This window comes from Palaemon carinicauda, chromosome 10 (genome assembly GCF_036898095.1).
Source record: "Palaemon carinicauda isolate YSFRI2023 chromosome 10, ASM3689809v2, whole genome shotgun sequence".
NCBI lineage: Eukaryota > Metazoa > Arthropoda > Malacostraca > Decapoda > Palaemonidae > Palaemon > Palaemon carinicauda.
In genome coordinates this window covers 59,611,146-59,627,731 of record NC_090734.1, presented here as the reverse complement: position 1 = coordinate 59,627,731, position 16,586 = coordinate 59,611,146, and positions in this window count along the sequence as shown.

The window sequence follows — 16,586 nt, the reverse complement described above, 5'->3', positions numbered from 1 at the left end:
TTTTTCCTCAGCCACGTGTCCCCCTTCTTCTCCTCTTGCTGCTGCTGCTTCCTCTTTTTTGGATTTTTTTCTGTTTTATTTATTTATTTTCTTTTTTAACCTCTTTTCTCATTTTTTGGCTGGTGCGTCAGTCATATCTTCTCTTTTTTTTTTCTTTTTTTTTTCCTCAGCCACGTGTCCCCCTTCTTCTCCTCTTGCTGCTGCTGCTTCCTCTTTTTTGGATTTTTTTTTTTTATTTATTTATTTTCTTTTTTAACATCTTTTCTCATTTTTTGGCTGGTGCGTCATTTATATCTTCTCTTTTTTTTCCTTTTTTTCTTTTTTTTTTTTTCTCAGCCACGAGTCCCCCTTCTTTTCTTGCTGCTGCTGCTCCCTCATTTTTGAATTTTTTTGGTTTTATTTATTTATTTTCTTTTTTAACCTCTTTTCTCATTTTTTTTTGGATGCTGCGTCAGTCATATCTTCTCTTATTTTTTTTTGTTTTGTTGTTCTTATCTTCTTTTCCTCAGCCACGTGTCCCCCTTCTTCTCATCTTGCTGCTGCTGCTTCCTCTTTTTTTTTGGATTTTTTTTTGTTTTATTTATTTATTTTCTTTTTTAACCTCTTTTCTCATTTTTTCGCTTGTGCGTCAGTCATATGTTCTCTTTTTTTTCTTTTTTTTTTCTTTTTTTTTTCCTCAGCCACATGTCCCCCTTCTTCTCCTCTTGCTGCTGCTGCTTCCTCTTTTTTGGATTTTTTTCTGTTTTATTTACTTATTTTCTTTTTTAACATCTTTTCTCATATTTTGGCTGGTGCGTCAGTCATATCTTCTCTTTTTTTTCTTTTTTTTTCTTTTTTTTCCTCAGCAACGTGTCCCCCTTCTTCTCCTCTTGCTGCTGCTGCTTCCTCTTTTTTGGATTTTTTTCGTTTTATTTATGTGTTTTCTTTTTTAACATCTTTTCTCATATTTTGGCTGGTGCGTCAATCATATCTTCACTTTTTTTTTTTTCCTCAGCCACGTGTCCCCCTTCTTCTCCTCTTGCTGCTGCTGCCTCCTCTTTTTTGGATTTGTTTTTTTGTTTTATTTATTTATTTTCTTTTTTAACCACTTTTCTCATTTTTTGGCTGCTGCGTCAGTCATATCTTCTCTTATTTTTTTTGTTTTGTTTTTCTTTCCTTCATTTCCTCAGCCACGTGTCCCCCTTCTTCTCTTCTTGCTGCTGCTGCCTCCTCTTTTTTTGGATTTCTTTTGTTTTATTTATTTTTTTTCTTTTTTAACCTCTTTTCTCATTTTTTCGCTTGTGCGTCAGTCATATCTTCTCTTTTTTTCTTTTTTTTTTCTTTTTTTTTCCCTCAGCCACGTGTCCCCCTTCTTCTCCTCTTGATGCTGCTGCTTCCTCTTTTTTGGATTTTTTTTCTGTTTTATTTATTTATTTTCTATTTTAACCTCTTTTCTCATTTTTTGGCTGGTGGGTCAGTCATATCTTCTCTTTTTTTTTCTTTTTTTTTTCCTCAGCCACATGTCCCCCTTCTTCTCCTCTTGCTGCTGCTGCTTCCTCTTTTTTGGATTTTTTTGTTTTATTTATTTATTTTCTTTTTTAACCTCTTTTCTCATTTTTTGGCTGGTGCGTCATTTATATCTTCTGTTTTTTTTCTTTTTTTTTCTTTTTTTTTCCTCAGCCACGCGTCCCCCTTCTTCTCCTCTTGCTGCTGCTGCTTCCTATTTTTTGGATTTTTTTTGTTTTATTTATTTATTTTCTTTTTTAACCTCTTTTCTCATTTTTTGGCTGGTGCGTCAGGCATATCTTCTCATTTTTTTTCTTTTTTTTCTTTTTTTTTCCTCACCACGTGTCCCCCCTTTATCTTCTCTTGCTGCTGCTGTTTCCTCTTTTTTGGATTTTTTTTTTGTTTTATTCATTTATTTTCTTTTTTAACCTCTTTTCTCATTTTTTGGCTGGTGCGTCAGGCATATCTTCTCTTTTCTTTTCTTTTTTTTTTTTCTTTTTTTTTCCTCAGCCAAGTGTCCCCCTTCTTCTCCTCTTGCTGCTGCTGCTTCCTCTTTTTTGGATTTTTTTTTTGTTTTATTTATTTATTTTCTTTTTTAACCTCTTTTCTCATTTTTTGGCTGGTGCGTCAGGCATATCTTCTCATTTTTTTTCTTTTTTTTTCTTTTTTTTTCCTCACCACGTGTCCCCCCTTTATCTTCTCTTGCTGCTGCTGTTTCCTCTTTTTTTGGATTTTTTTTTTGTTTTATTCATTTATTTTCTTTTTTAATCTCTTTTCTCATTTTTTGGCTGGTGCTTCATTTATATCTTCTCTTTTCTTTTCTTTTTTTCTTTTTTTTTTCCTCAGCCACGTGTCCCCCTTCTTCTCCTCTTGCTACTGCTGCTTCCTCTTTTTTCGATTTTTTTTGTTTTATTTATTTATTTTCTTTTTTAACCTCTTTTCTCATTTTTTTCTGGTAAGTCAGTCATATATTCTCTTTTTTTCTTTTTTCTTCTTTTTTTTTTCCTCAGCCAATTGTCCCCCTTCTTTTCCTCTTGCTGCTGTTGCTTCCTCTTTTTTGGATTTTTTTTTTGTTATATTTATTTATTTTCTTTTTTAACCACTTTCCTCATATTTTGGCTGGTGCGTCAGTCATATCTTCTCTTTTTTTTTCTTTTTTTTCTTTTTTTTCCTCTGCCACGTGTCCCCCCTTCATCTTCTCTTGCTGCTGCTGTTTCCTCTTTTTTGGATTTTTTTTTTGTTTTATTCATTTATTTTTTTTTTAACCTCTTTTCTCATTTTTTGGCTGGTGCGTCAGGCATATCTTCTCTTTTCTTTTCTTTTTTTTTTCTTTTTTTTTCTTCAGCCACGTGTCCCCCTTCTTCTCCTCTTGCTGCTGCTGCTTCCTCTTTTATGGATTTTTTTTGTTTTATTTATTTATTTTCTTTTTTAACCTCTTTTCTCATTTTTTTGCTGGTGCGTCAGTCATATATTCTCTTTTTTTTCTTTTTTTCTTCTTTTTTTTTCCTCAGCCAAGTGTCCCCCTTCTTCTCCTCTTGCTGCTGCTGCTTCCTTTTTTTGGATTTTTTTCGTTTTATTTATTTATTTTCTTTTTTAATCTCTTTTCTCATTTTTTCGCTGGTGCGTCAATCATATCTTCTCTTTTCTTTTCTTTTTTTTTCTTTTTTTTCCTCAGCCACGTGTCCCCCTTCTTTTCCTCTTGCTGCTGCTGCTTCCTCTTTTGTGGATTTTTTTTTGTTTTATTTATTTATTTTCTTTATTAACCTTTTTTCTCATATTTTGGCTGGTGCGTTAGTCATATCTTCTCTTTTTTTTCTTTTTTTTCTTTTTTTTTCTCAGCCACGTGTCCCCCTTCTTCTCCTCTTGCTGCTGCTGCTTCCTCTTTTTGGATTTTTTTACTTTTATTTTTTTATTTTCTTTTTTAACCTCTTTTCTCATTTTTTGGTTGGTGCGTCAGTCATATCTTCTCTTTTATTTTTCTTTTTTTTTCCTCAGCCTCGTGTCCCCCTTCTTCTCCTCTTGCTGCTGCTGCTTCCTCTTTTTTGGATTTTTTTCGTTTTATTTATTTATTTTCTTTTTTAATCTCTTTTCTCATTTTTTGGCTGGTGCGTCAGGCATATCTTCTCATTTTTTTTCTTTTTTTTTTTCTTTTTTTTTTCCTCAGCCACGTGTCCCCCTTCCTTTCCTCTTGCTGCTGCTGCTTCCTCTTTTTTGGATTTTTTATGTTTTATTTATTTATTTTCTTTTTTAACCTCTTTTCTCATTTTTTGGCTGGTGCGTCATTTATATCTTCTCTTTTTCTTTTTTTTTTCTTTTTTTTCTTCCTCAGCCACGTGTCCCCCTTCCTTTCCTCTTGATGCTGCTGCTTCCTCTTTTTTGGATTTTTTATGTTTTATTTTTTTATTTTCTTTTTTAACCTCTTTTCTCATTTTTTCGCTGGTGCGTCAGTCATATCTTCTCTTTTTTTTTTCTTTTCTTTTTTCCTCAGCCACGCGTCCCCCTTCTTCTCCTCTTGCTGCTGCTGCTTCCTCTTTTTTTGAATTTTTTTTGTTTTATTTATTTATTTTCTTTTTTAACCTCTTTTCTCATTTTTTGGCTGGTGCTTCAGTCATATCTTCTCTTTTTTTTTGTTTTTTTTCTTCTTTTTTTCCTCAGCCACGTGTCCCCCTTCTTCTCCTCTTGCTGCTGCTACTTCCTCTTTTTTGGATTTTTTTTATTCATTTATTTTTTGGCTGATGTGTCAGTCATATCTTCTCTTTTTTTTCTTTTTTTTTCTTTTTTTTCTTCCTCAGCCACGTGTCCCCCTTCTTCTCCTCTTGCTGCTGCTGTTTCCTCTTTTTTTGGATTTTTGTTTTTGTTTTATTCATTTATTTTCTTTTTTAACCTCTTTTCTCATTTTTTGGCTGGTGCGTCATTTATATCTTCTTTTTTTTTTCTTTTTTTTCTTCCTCAGCCACATGTCCCCCTTCTTCTCCTCTTGCTACTGCTGTTTCCTCTTTTTTGGATTTTTTTTTATTCATTTTTTTTCTTTTTTAACCTCTTTTCTCATTTTTTGGCTGGTGCGTCATTTATATCTTCTTTTTTTTTCTTTTTTTTCTTCCTCAGCCACATGTCCCCCTTCTTCTCCTCTTGCTGCTGCTGTTTCCTCTTTTTTGGATTTTTTTTTTATTCATTTTTTTTCTTTTTTAACCTCTTTTCTCATTTTTTGGCTGGTGCGTCATTTATATCTTCTTTTTTTTTTCTTTTTTTTTCTTTTTTTCTTCCTCAGCCACGTGTCCCCCTTCTTCTCCTCTTGCTGCTGCTGTTTCCTATTTTTTGGATTTTTTTTTGTTTTATTCATTTATTTTCTTTTTTAACCTCTTTTCTCATTTTTTGGCTGGTGCGTCATTTATATCTTCTCTTTTTATTCTTTTTTTTTCTTTTTTTTCTTCCTCAGCCACGTGTCCCCCTTCTTCTCCTCTTGCTGCTGCTGCTTCCTCTTTTTTTGGATTTTTTTTGTTTTATTCATTTATTTTCTTTTTTAACCTCTTTTCTCATTTTTTGGTTGGTGCGTCAGTCATATCTTCTCTTTTTTTTTTCTTTTTTTTTTCCTCAGCCTCGTGTCCCCCTTCTTCTCCTCTTGCTGCTGCTGCTTCCTCTTTTTTGGATTTTTTTCGTTTTATTTATTTATTTTCTTTTTTAATCTCTTTTCTAATTTTTTGGCTGGTGCGTCAGGCATATCTTCTCATTTTTTTTCTTTTTTTTTTCTTTTTTTTTTCCTCAGCCACGTGTCCCCCTTCCTTTCCTCTTGCTGCTGCTGCTTCCTCTTTTTTGGATTTTTTATGTTTTATTTATTTATTTTCTTTTTTAACCTCTTTTCTCATTTTTTGGCTGGTGCGTCATTTATATCTTCTCTTTTTATTCTTTTTTTTTCTTTTTTTTCTTCCTCAGCCACGTGTCCCCCTTCCTTTCCTCTTGATGCTGCTGCTTCCTCTTTTTTGGATTTTTTATGTTTTATTTTTTTATTTTCTTTTTTAACCTCTTTTCTCATTTTTTCGCTGGTGCGTCAGTCATATCTTCTCTTTTTTTTTTCTTTTCTTTTTTCCTCAGCCACGTGTCCCCCTTCTTCTCCTCTTGCTGATGCTGCTTCCTCTTTTTTTGAATTTTTTTTGTTTTATTTATTTATTTTCTTTTTTAACCTCTTTTCTCATTTTTTGGCTGGTGCTTCAGTCATATCTTCTCTTTTTTTTTGTTTTTTTTCTTCTTTTTTTCCTCAGCCACGTGTCCCCCTTCTTCTCCTCTTGCTGCTTCTACTTCCTCTTTTTTGGATTTTTTTTATTCATTTATTTTTTGGCTGATGTGTCAGTCATATCTTCTCTTTTTTTTCTTTTTTTTTCTTTGTTTTCTTCCTCAGCCACGTGTCCCCCTTCTTCTCCTCTTGCTGCTGCTGTTTCCTCTTTTTTGGATTTTTGTTTTTGTTTTATTCATTTATTTTCTTTTTTAACCTCTTTTCTCATATTTTGGCTGGTGCGTCATTTATATCTTCTTTTTTTTTCTTTTTTTTCTTCCTCAGCCACATGTCCCCCTTCTTCTCCTCTTGCTGCTGCTGTTTCCTCTTTTTTGGATTTTTTTTTTATTCATTTTTTTTCTTTTTTAACCTCTTTTCTCATTTTTTGGCTGGTGCGTCATTTATATCTTCTTTTTTTTTCTTTTTTTTTCTTTTTTTCTTCCTCAGCCACGTGTCCCCCTTCTTCTCCTCTTGCTGCTGCTGTTTCCTCTTTTTTGGATTTTTTTTTGTTTTATTCATTTATTTTCTTTTTTAACCTCTTTTCTCATTTTTTGGCTGGTGCGTCATTTATATCTTCTCTTTTTATTCTTTTTTTTTCTTTTTTTTCTTCCTCAGCCACGTGTCCCCCTTCTTCTCCTCTTGCTGCTGCTGCTTCCTCTTTTTTTGGATTTTTTTTGTTTTATTCATTTATTTTCTTTTTTAACCTCGTTTTTAATTTTTTGGCTGGTGCGTCAGTCATATCTTCTTTTTTTTCTTTTTTTTTCCTTTTTTTTTCCTCAGCCACGTGTCCCCCGTCTTCTCCTCTTGCTGCTGCTGCTTCCTCTTTGTTGGATTTTTTTTTGTTTCATATATTTATTTTCTTTTTTTAACCTCTTTTCTCATTTTTTGGCTGCTGCGTCAGTCATATCTTCTCTTTTTTCTGTTTTTTTCTTTTTTTTTCTCAGCCAAGTGTCCCCCTTCTTCTCCTCTTGCTGCAGCTGCTTCCTCTTTTTTGGATTTTTTTTTCTTTTATTTATTTATTTTCTTTTTTAACCTCTTTTCTCATTTTTTCGCTAGTGCGTCAGTCATATCTTCTCTTTTTTTTTTTTTTTTTTTTTTTTTTCCTCAGGCACGTGTCCCCCGTCTTCTCCTCTTGCTGCTGCTGCTTCCTCTTTGTTGGATTTTTTTTTGTTTCATATATTTATTTTCTTTTTTTAACCTCTTTTCTCATTTTTTGGCTGCTGCGTCAGTCATATCTTCTCTTTTTTCTGTTTTTTTCTTTTTTTTCCTCAGGCACGTGTCCCCCTTCTTCTCCTCTTGCTGCTGCTGCTTCCTCTTTTTTGGATTTTTTTTTGTTTTATTTATTTACTTTCTTTTTTAACCTCTTTTCTCATTGTTTGGCTGGTGCGTCAGTCATATCTTCTCTTTTTTTTTTCTTTTTTTTTTCGTCAGCCACGTGTCCCCCTTCTTCTCCTCTTGCTGCTGCTGCTTCCTTTTTTTTGGATTTTTTTTTGTTTTATTTATTTATTTTCTTTTTTAATCTCTTTTCTAATTTTTTGGCTGGTGCGTCAGTCATATCTTCTCTTTTTTTTCTTTTTTTTCTTTTTTTTTCCTCAGCCACGTGTCCCCCTTCTTCTCCTCTTGCTGCTGCTGCTTCCTCTTTTTTTGGATTTTTTTTTTGTTTTATTTATTTACTTTCTTTTTTAACCTCTTTTCTCATATTTTGGCTGGTGCGTCAGTTATATCTTCTCTTTTTTTTCTTTTTTTTTCTTTTTTTTCCTCACCCACGTGTCCCCCCTTCATCTTCTCTTGCTGCTGCTGTTTCCTCTTTTTTGGATTTTTTTTTGTTTTATTCATTTATTTTTTTTAACCTCTTTTCTCATTTTTTGGCTGGTGCGTCAGGCATATCTTCTTTTTTCTTTTCTTTTTTTTTTCTTTTTTTTTACCTCAGCCACGTGTCCCCCTTCTTCTCCTCTTGCTGCTGCTGCTTCCTCTTTTTTGGATTTTTTTCGTTTTATTTATTTATTTTCTTTTTTAATCTCTTTTCAAATTTTTTGGCTGCTGCGTCAGTCATATCTTCTCTTTTTTCTGTTTTTTTCTTTTTTTTCCTCAGCCAAGTGTCGCCGTTCTTCTCCTCTTGCTGCTGCTGCTTCCTTTTTTTTGGATTTTTTTTGTTTTATTTATTTATTTTCTTTTTTAACCTCTTTTCTCATTTTTTTGCTGGTGCGTCAGTCATATATTCTCTTTTTTTTCTTTTTTTCTTCTTTTTTTTTCCTCAGCCAAGTGTCCCCCTTCTTCTCCTCTTGCTACTGCTGCTTCCTCTTTTTTCGATTTTTTTTTGTTTTATTTATTTATTTTCTTTTTTAACTTCTTTTCTCATTTTTTTGCTGGTGCGTCAGTCATATATTCTTTTTTTTTTCTTTTTTTCTTCTTTTTTTTCCTCAGCCAAGTGTCCCCCTTCTTCTCCTCTTGCTGCTGCTGCTTCCTCTTTTTTGGATTTTTTTTGTTTTATTTATTTATTTTCTTTTTTAACCACTTTTCTCATGTTTTGGCTGGTGCGTCAGTCATATCTTCTCTTTTATTCTTTTTTTTTCTTTTTTTTCTCAGCCACGTGTCCCCCTTCTTCTCCTCTTGCTGCTGCTGCTTCCTCTTTTTTGGATTTCTTTCTGTTTTATTTATTTTCTTTTTTAACCTCTTTTCTCATTTTTTGGCTGTTGCGTCAGTCATATCTTCTCTTATTTTTTTTGTTTTGTTTTTCTTTTCTTCTTTTCCTCAGCCAGTTGTCCCCCTTCTTCTCCTTTTGCTGCTGCTGCTTCCTCTCTTTTGGATTTTTTTCGTTTTATTCATTCATTTTCTTTTTTAATCTCTTTTCTCATTTGTTCGCTGGTGCGTCAATCATATCTTCTCTTTTCTTTTCTTTTTTTTTTTTTTTTTTCCTCAGCCACGTGTCCCCCTTCTTTTCCTCTTGCTGCTGCTGCTTCCTCTTTTTTGGATTTTTTTTTGTTTTATTTAAATATTTTCTTTTTTAACCACTTTTCTCATATTTTGGCTGGTGCGTCAGTCATATCTTCTCTTTTTTTTTTTTTTTTTCTTTTTTTTCCTCAGCCACGTGTCCCCCCTTCATCTTCTCTTGCTGCTGCTGTTTCCTCTTTTTTGGATTTTTTTTTTGTTTTATTCATTTATTTTCTTTTTTAACCTCTTTTCTCATTTTTTGGCTGGTGCGTCAGGCATATCTTCTCTTTTCTTTTCTTTTTTTTTTCCTTTTTTTTTCCTCAGCCACGTGTCCCCCTTCTTCTCCTCTTTCTGCTGCTGCTTCCTCTTTTTTTGGATTTTTTTTGTTTTATTCATTTATTTTCTTTTTTAACCTCTTTTTTAATTTTTTGGCTGGTGCGTCAGTCATATCTTCTTTTTTTTTTCTTTTTTTTTCTTTTTTTTTCCTCAGCCAAGTGTCCCCCTTCTTCTCTTGCTGCTGCTGCTCCCTCATTTTTTGATTTTTTTTGTTTTATTCATTTATTTTCTTTTTTAACCTCTTTTCTCATTTTTTGGCTGGTGCGTCATTTATATCTTCTCTTTTTTTTCTTTTTTTTTCTTTTTTTTTTCCTCAGCCACGTGTCCCCCTTCCTTTCCTCTTGCTGCTGCTGCTTCCTCTTTTTTGGATTTTTTATGTTTTATTTATTTATTTTCTTTTTTAACCTCTTTTCTCATTTTTTGGCTGGTGCGTCATTTATATCTTCTCTTTTTATTCTTTTTTTTTCTTTTTTTTCTTCCTCAGCCACGTGTCCCCCTTCCTTTCCTCTTGCTGCTGCTGCTTCCTCTTTTTTGGATTTTTTATGTTTTATTTATTTATTTTCTTTTTTAACCTCTTTTCTCATTTTTTGGCTGGTGCGTCATTTATATCTTCTCTTTTTATTCTTTTTTTTTCTTTTTTTTCTTCCTCAGCCACGTGTCCCCCTTCCTTTCCTCTTGCTGCTGCTGCTTCCTCTTTTTTGGATTTTTTATGTTTTATTTTTTTATTTTCTTTTTTAACCTCTTTTCTCATTTTTTCGCTGGTGCGTCAGTCATATCTTCTCTTTTTTTTTCTTTTCTTTTTTCCTCAGCCACGTGTCCCCCTTCTTCTCCTCTTGCTGCTGCTGCTTCCTCTTTTTTTTTAATTTTTTTTGTTTTATTTATTTATTTTCTTTTTTAACCTCTTTTCTCATTTTTTGGCTGGTGCGTCAGGCATATCTTCTCGTTTTTTTTCTTTTTTTTTTCTTTTTTTTTTTCCTCAGCCACGTGTCCCCCTTCCTTTCCTCTTGCTGCTGCTGCTTCCTCTTTTTTGGATTTTTTATGTTTTATTTATTTATTTTCTTTTTTAACCTCTTTTCTCATTTTTTGGCTGGTGCGTCATTTATATCTTCTCTTTTTATTCTTTTTTTTTCTTTTTTTTCTTCCTCAGCCACGTGTCCCCCATCCTTTCCTCTTGCTGCTGCTGCTTCCTCTTTTTTGGATTTTTTATGTTTTATTTTTTTATTTCCTTTTTTAACCTCTTTTCTCATTTTTTCGCTGGTGCGTCAGTCATATCTTCTCTTTTTTTTTTCTTTTCTTTTTTCCTCAGCCACGTGTCCCCCTTCTTCTCCTCTTGCTGCTGCTGCTTCCTCTTTTTTTGAATTTTTTTTGTTTTATTTATTTATTTTCTTTTTTAACCTCTTTTCTCATTTTTTGGCTGGTGCTTCAGTCATATCTTCTCTTTTTTTTTGTTTTTTTTCTTCTTTTTTTCCTCAGCCACGTGTCCCCCTTCTTCTCCTCTTGCTGCTGCTACTTCCTCTTTTTTGGATTTTTTTTATTCATTTATTTTTTGGCTGATGTGTCAGTCATATCTTCTCTTTTTTTTCTTTTTTTTTCTTTTTTTTCTTCCTCACCACGTGTCCCCCTTCTTCTCCTCTTGCTGCTGCTGTTTCCTCTTTTTTGGATTTTTGTTTTTGTTTTATTCATTTATTTTCTTTTTTAACCTCTTTTCTCATTTTTTGGCTGGTGCGTCATTTATATCTTCTTTTTTTTTCTTTTTTTTCTTCCTCAGCCACATGTCCCCCTTCTTCTCCTCTTGCTGCTGCTGTTTCCTCTTTTTTGGATTTTTTTTTGTTTTATTCATTTATTTTCTTTTTTAACCTCTTTTCTCATTTTTTGGCTGGTGCGTCATTTATATCTTCTTTTTTTTTCTTTTTTTTCTTCCTCAGCCACATGTCCCCCTTCTTCTCCTCTTGCTGCTGCTGTTTCCTCTTTTTTGGATTTTTTTTTATTCATTTTTTTTCTTTTTTAACCTCTTTTCTCATTTTTTGGCTGGTGCGTCATTTATATCTTCTTTTTTTTTTCTTTTTTTTCTTCCTCAGCCACATGTCCCCCTTCTTCTCCTCTTGCTGCTGCTGTTTCCTCTTTTTTGGATTTTTTTTTATTCATTTTTTTTCTTTTTTAACCTCTTTTCTCATTTTTTGGCTGGTGCGTCATTTATATCTTCTCTTTTTATTCTTTTTTTTTCTTTTTTTTCTTCCTCAGCCACGTGTCCCCCTTCTTCTCTTGCTGCTGCTGCTTCCTCTTTTTTTGGATTTTTTTCTGTTTTATTCATTTATTTTCTTTTTTAACCTCGTTTTTAATTTTTTGGCTGGTGCGTCAGTCATATCTTCTTTTTTTTCTTTTTTTTTCCTTTTTTTTTCCTCAGCCACGTGTCCCCCGTCTTCTCCTCTTGCTGCTGCTGCTTCCTCTTTGTTTGATTTTTTTTGTTTCATATATTTATTTTCTTTTTTTAACCTCTTTTCTCATTTTTTGGCTGCTGCGTCAGTCATATCTTCTCTTTTTTCTGTTTTTTTCTTTTTTTTCCTCAGCCAAGTGTCCCCTTTCTTCTCCTCTTGCTGCTGCTGCTTCCTCTTTTTTGGATTTTTTTTTCTTTTATTTATTTATTTTCTTTTTTAACCTCTTTTCTCATTTTTTCGCTAGTGCGTCAGTCATATCTTCTCTTTTTTTTTTTTTTTTTTTTTTTTTTCCTCAGGCACGTGTACCCCTTCTTCTCCTCTTGCTGCTGCTGCTTCCTCTTTTTTGGATTTTTTTCTTGTTTTATTTATTTACTTTCTTTTTTAACCTCTTTTCTCATTGTTTGGCTGGTGCGTCAGTCATATCTTCTCTTTTTTTTTCTTTTTTTTTTCGTCAGCCACGTGTCCCCCTTCTTCTCCTCTTGCTGCTGCTTCTTCCTTTTTTTTGGATTTTTTTTTTGTTTTATTTATTTATTTTCTTTTTTAACCTCTTTTCTAATTTTTTGGCTGGTGCGTCAGTCATATCTTCTCTTTTTTTTCTTTTTTTTCTTTTTTTTTCCTCAGCCACGTGTCCCCCTTCTTCTCCTCTTGCTGCTGCTGCTTCCTCTTTTTTTGGATTTTTTTTTTCGTTTTATTTATTTACTTTCTTTTTTAACCTCTTTTCTCATATTTTGGCTGGTGCGTCAGTTATATCTTCTCTTTTTTTTCTTTTTTTTTCTTTTTTTTCCTCACCCACGTGACCCCCCTTCATCTTCTCTTGCTGCTGCTGTTTCCTCTTTTTTTGATTTTTTTTTTTTATTCATTTATTTTCTTTTTTAACCTCTTTTCTCATTTTTTGGCTGGTGCGTCAGGCATATCTTCTTTTTTCTTTTCTTTTTTTTTTCTTTTTTTTTACCTCAGCCACGTGTCCCCCTTCTTCTCCTCTTGCTGCTGCTGCTTCCTCTTTTTTGGATTTTTTTTGTTTTATTTATTTATTTTCTTTTTTAACCTCTTTTCTCATTTTTTTGCTGGTGCGTCAGTCATATATTCTCTTTTTTTTCTTTTTTTCTTCTTTTTTTTTCCTCAGCCAAGTGTCCCCCTTCTTCTCCTCTTGCTACTGCTGCTTCCTCTTTTTTCGACTTTTTTTTGTTTTATTTATTTATTTTCTTTTTTAACCTCTTTTCTCATTTTTTTGCTGGTGCGTCAGTCATATATTCTTTTTTTTTTCTTTTTTTCTTCTTTTTTTTTCCTCAGCCAAGTGTCCCCCTTCTTCTCCTCTTGCTGCTGCTGCTTCCTCTTTTTTGGATTTTTTTTGTTTTATTTATTTTCTTTTTTAACCACTTTTCTCATGTTTTGGCTGATGCGTCAGTCATATCTTCTCTTTTATTCTTTTTTTTTCTTTTTTTTCTCAGCCACGTGTCCCCCTTCTTCTCCTCTTGCTGCTGCTGCTTCCTCTTTTTGGATTTTTTTACTTTTATTTATTTATTTTCTTTTTTATCCTCTTTTCTCATTTTTTGGCTGCTGCGTGATTTATATCTTCTCTTTTTTTTCTTTTTTTTTCTTTTTTTCTTTCTCTTTCACGTGTCCCCCTTCTTCTCCTCTTGCTGCTGCTGCTTCCTCTTTTTTTGGATTTTTTTTGTTTTATTCATTTATTTTCTTTTTTAACCTCTTTTAATTTTTAGGCTGGTGCGTCAGTCATATCTTCTTTTTTTTCTTTTTTTTTCTTTTTATTCCTCAGCCACGTGTCCCCCTTCTTCTCCTCTTGCTGCTGCTGCTTCCTCTTTTTTTGGATTTTTTTTTTCGTTTTATTTATTTACTTTCTTTTTTAACCTCTTTTCTCATATTTTGGCTGGTGCGTCAGTTATATCTTCTCTTTTTTTTCTTTTTTTTTCTTTTTTTTCCTCACCCACGTGTCCCCCCTTCATCTTCTCTTGCTGCTGCTGTTTCCTCTTTTTTTGATTTTTTTTTTTTTATTCATTTATTTTCTTTTTTAACCTCTTTTCTCATTTTTTGGCTGGTGCGTCAGGCATATCTTCTTTTTTCTTTTCTTTTTTTTTTCTTTTTTTTTACCTCAGCCACGTGTCCCCCTTCTTCTCCTCTTGCTGCTGCTGCTTCCTCTTTTTTGGATTTTTTTCGTTTTATTTATTTATTTTCTTTTTTAATCTCCTTTCAAATTTTTTGGCTGCTGCGTCAGTCATATCTTCTCTTTTTTCTGTTTTTTTCTTTTTTTTCCTCAGCCAAGTGTCCCCCTTCTTCTCCTCTTGCTGCTGCTGCTTCCTTTTTTTGGATTTTTTTTGTTTTATTTATTTATTTTCTTTTTTAACCTCTTTTCTCATTTTTTTGCTGGTGCGTCAGTCATATATTCTCTTTTTTTTCTTTTTTTCTTCTTTTTTTTTCCTCAGCCAAGTGTCCCCCTTCTTCTCCTCTTGCTACTGCTGCTTCCTGTTTTTTCGATTTTTTTTTGTTTTATTTATTTATTTTCTTTTTTAACCTCTTTTCTCATTTTTTTGCTGGTGCGTCAGTCATATATTCTTTTTTTTTCTTTTTTTCTTCTTTTTTTTCCTCAGCCAAGTGTCCCCCTTCTTCTCCTCTTGCTGCTGCTGCTTCCTCTTTTTTGGATTTTTTTTGTTTTATTTATTTTCTTTTTTAACCACTTTTCTCATGTTTTGGCTGATGCGTCAGTCATATCTTCTCTTTTATTCTTTTTTTTTCTTTTTTTTCTCAGCCACGTGTCCCCCTTCTTCTCCTCTTGCTGCTGCTGCTTCCTCTTTTTGGATTTTTTTACTTTTATTTATTTATTTTCTTTTTTATCCTCTTTTCTCATTTTTTGACTGCTGCGTGATTTATATCTTCTCTTTTTTTCTTTTTTTTTCTTTTTTTCTTTCTCTTTCACGTGTCCCCCTTCTTCTCCTCTTGCTGCTGCTGCTTCCTCTTTTTTTGGATTTTTTTTGTTTTATTCATTTATTTTCTTTTTTAACCTCTTTTAATTTTTAGGCTGGTGCGTCAGTCATATCTTCTTTTTTTTCTTTTTTTTTCTTTTTATTCCTCAGCCACGTGTCCCCCTTCTTCTCCTCTTGCTGCTGCTGCTTCCTCTTTTTTGGATTTCTTTCTGTTTTATTTATTTTCTTTTTTAACCTCTTTTCTCATTTTTTGGCTGTTGCGTCAGTCATATCTTCTCTTATTTTTTTGTTTTGTTTTTCTTTTCTTCTTTTCCTCAGCCACGTGTCCCCCTTCTTCTCCTTTTGCTGCTGCTGCTTCCTCTCTTTTGGATTTTTTTCGTTTTATTTATTTATTTTCTTTTTTAATCTCTTTTTTCATTTGTTCGCTGGTGCGTTAATCATATCTTCTCTTTTTTTTTTTTTTTTTCTTTTTTTTCCTCAGCCACGTGTCCCCCCTTCATCTTCTCTTGCTGCTGCTGTTTCCTCTTTTTTGGATTTTTTTTTTGTTTTATTCATTTATTTTCTTTTTTAACCTCTTTTCTCATTTTTTGGCTGGTGCGTCAGGCATATCTTCTCTTTTCTTTTCTTTTTTTTTTCCTTTTTTTTTTCCTCAGCCACGTGTCCCCCTTCTTCTCCTCTTGCTGCTGCTGCTTCCTCTTTTTTTGGATTTTTTTTGTTTTATTCATTTATTTTCTTTTTTAACCTCTTTTTTAATTTTTTGGCTGGTGCGTCAGTCATATCTTTTTTTTTTCTTTTTTTTTTCTTTTTTTTTCCTCAGCCAAGTGTCCCCCTTCTTCTCTTGCTGCTGCTGCTCCCTCATTTTTTGATTTTTTTTGTTTTATTTATTTATTTTCTTTTTTAACCTCTTTTCTCATTTTTTGGCTGGTGCGTCATTTATATCTTCTCTTTTTTTTTCTTTTTTTTTCTTTTTTTTTCCTCAGCCACGCATCCCCCTTCTTCTCCTCTTGCTGCTGCTGCTTCCTATTTTTTGGATTTTTTTTGTTTTATTTATTTATTTTCTTTTTTAACCTCTTTTCTCATTTTTTTGGCTGGTGCGTCAGGCATATCTTCTCATTTTTTTTTTCTTTTTTTTTCTTTTTTTTTCCTCAGCCACGTGTCCCCCCTTCATCTTCTCTTGCTGCTGCTGTTTCCTCTTTTTTGGATTTTTTGTTTTGTTTTATTCATTTATTTTCTTTTTTAACCTCTTTTCTCATTTTTTGGCTGGTGCGTCAGGCATATCTTCTCTTTTCTTTTCTTTTTTTTTTCTTTTTTTTTCCTCAGCCACGTGTCCCCCTTCTTCTCCTTTTGCTGCTGCTGCTTCCTCTTTTTTGGATTTTTTTTGTTTTATTTATTTATTTTCTTTTTTAACCTCTTTTCTCATTTTTTGGCTGGTGCGTCAGGCATACCTTCTCATTTTTTTTCTGTTTTTTTTCTTTTTTTTTCCTCAGCCACGTGTCCCCCCTTCTTCTTCTCTTGCTGCTGCTGTTTCCTCTTTTTTGGATTTTTTTTTGTTTTATTCATTTATTTTCTTTTTTAACCTCTTTTCTCATTTTTTGGCTGGTGCGTCATTTATATCTTCTCTTTTCTTTTCTTTTTTTTTTTTTTCCTCAGCCACGTGTCCCCCTTCTTCTCCTCTTGCTACTGCTGCTTCCTCTTTTTTGGATTTTTTTTTGTTTTATTTATTTATTTTCTTTTTCAACCTCTTTTCTCATTTTTTTGCTGGTGCGTCAGTCATATATTCTCTTTTTTTTTCTTTTTTTCTTCTTTTTTTTCCTCAGCCAAGTGTCCCCCTTCTTCTCCTTTTGCTGCTGCTGCTTCCTCTTTTTTGGATTTTTTTCGTTTTATTTATTTATTTTCTTTTTTAATCTCTTTTCTCATTTGTTCGCTGGTGCGTCAATCATATCTTCTCTTTTCTTTTCTTTTTTTTTTTCTTTTTTTTCCTCAGCCACGTGTCCCCCTTCTTTTCCTCTTGCTGCTGCTGCTTCCTCTTTTTTGGATTTTTTTTTGTTTTATTTATTTATTTTCTTTTTTAACCACTTTTCTCATATTTTGGCTGGTGCGTCAGTCATATCTTCTCTTTTTTTTTTTCTTTTTTTTTCTTTTTTTTTCCTCAGCCACGTGTCCCCCCTTCATCTTCTCTTGCTGCTGCTGTTTCCT